This window comes from Anopheles funestus (assembly GCF_943734845.2).
Source record: "Anopheles funestus chromosome X unlocalized genomic scaffold, idAnoFuneDA-416_04 X_unloc_35, whole genome shotgun sequence".
In the NCBI taxonomy this organism is placed as follows: domain Eukaryota; kingdom Metazoa; phylum Arthropoda; class Insecta; order Diptera; family Culicidae; genus Anopheles; species Anopheles funestus.
This window is the reverse complement of record NW_026045160.1, coordinates 177,501-178,629: the sequence shown is the minus strand read 5'-3', so window position 1 is coordinate 178,629 and position 1,129 is coordinate 177,501. Positions and strand designations below refer to the sequence as shown.

Sequence of the window (1,129 nt, the reverse complement as noted above, 5' to 3'; positions counted from 1 at the left end):
ACACACCATGTTCTCGATCCAATCCACGCACACGAGTTGCCTGAGTAGCGACAGGTATACCGATGTGCAATACGTATCCGGCCATAGGCACGGAACGAACAGGAACTGTGGTGCAGACATACAAGGGCCATGGGGCGGTACGCAAAGGATACGGATGAGCGAGTATGCAGGCCCAATACTCAATAGCTCGATCCGATCCAAGCACATGAGTTGACTGCGGCGCCAGGTTAACCGATGTGCTAAGAGAGTTGTTCCTGGGCCTTCAAAGTGACTTCAAAACTATCTTAGCGAATGGTGGCCATGGGCGTAGACATGAGCCACAAGTCACAAGGCCTGGGACTATTGGGTAATAAAGACAACTTAGTCAGAAAGTTAGTCTTTGGACGTACCACCGGGATTGTGTTACATTGGGAACCTTACTATAAAACCCTAGGCAGGGGATCACTCGGCTCATGGATCGATGAAGACCGCAGCTAAATGCGCGTCACAATGTGAACTGCAGGACACATGAACACCGATAAGTTGAACGCATATTGCGCGTCGGACGATTAAACCCGGCCGATGCACACATTCTTGAGTGCCTATCAATTCCTTGATATACAACAAACCAAACTTCAGGGTGGAGCGTGCCACAATAGAACACTATGGCGAGCAGCCCGTCTAGTGTCGTGGGGGAAACACGCTTCCACACTGTGCATAATGGCGTGCTCGGGACCTTTGTTGGGACCGCAGGGCGCTGAAAGTAAAGGGGTGAACCGCATAAATCGCACGCACGTAAACGCGCACACACACAAATAGAGTGAGACGTATCGTAGGATACCGCTAAGAGTACGTTGTGAAACATGGGGAAATTCAATCGAAAACCTCTTTGATGTCCAAGAATTCGTTGACCGTATCCGTCGTAATACTGGATCAACGTGCTTGGGGGAAAACGTCAAAGGGTTTTATAATAGTGGTGCATGATTAACCCATCGATGCCCGAGGGGAACATGTTGTCCAATACAATAGTGGTGCAGTTGGCTCGACATGCTCGGGGGGAGACATCGTGGGTCCAAGTCGACCAAGTCGACCGGGAGTTGTTGTTGAGAGATCGAATCAAAACGATGCCGAGCGGAACTCGTTGTCCTTA

The 1,129-nt window shown here is 50.1% G+C and overlaps 1 non-coding gene across 1 annotated transcript; it reads left to right on the top strand.

The window, feature by feature from the left end:
• Positions 1–425: 425 nt before the first annotated feature.
• LOC125773472 (5.8S ribosomal RNA) lies at positions 426–583 on the top strand. Its single transcript, XR_007420132.1, has one exon. It is a non-coding gene; the product is annotated as a 5.8S ribosomal RNA (ribosomal RNA).
• The last annotated feature ends 546 nt before the right edge of the window (positions 584–1,129 follow it).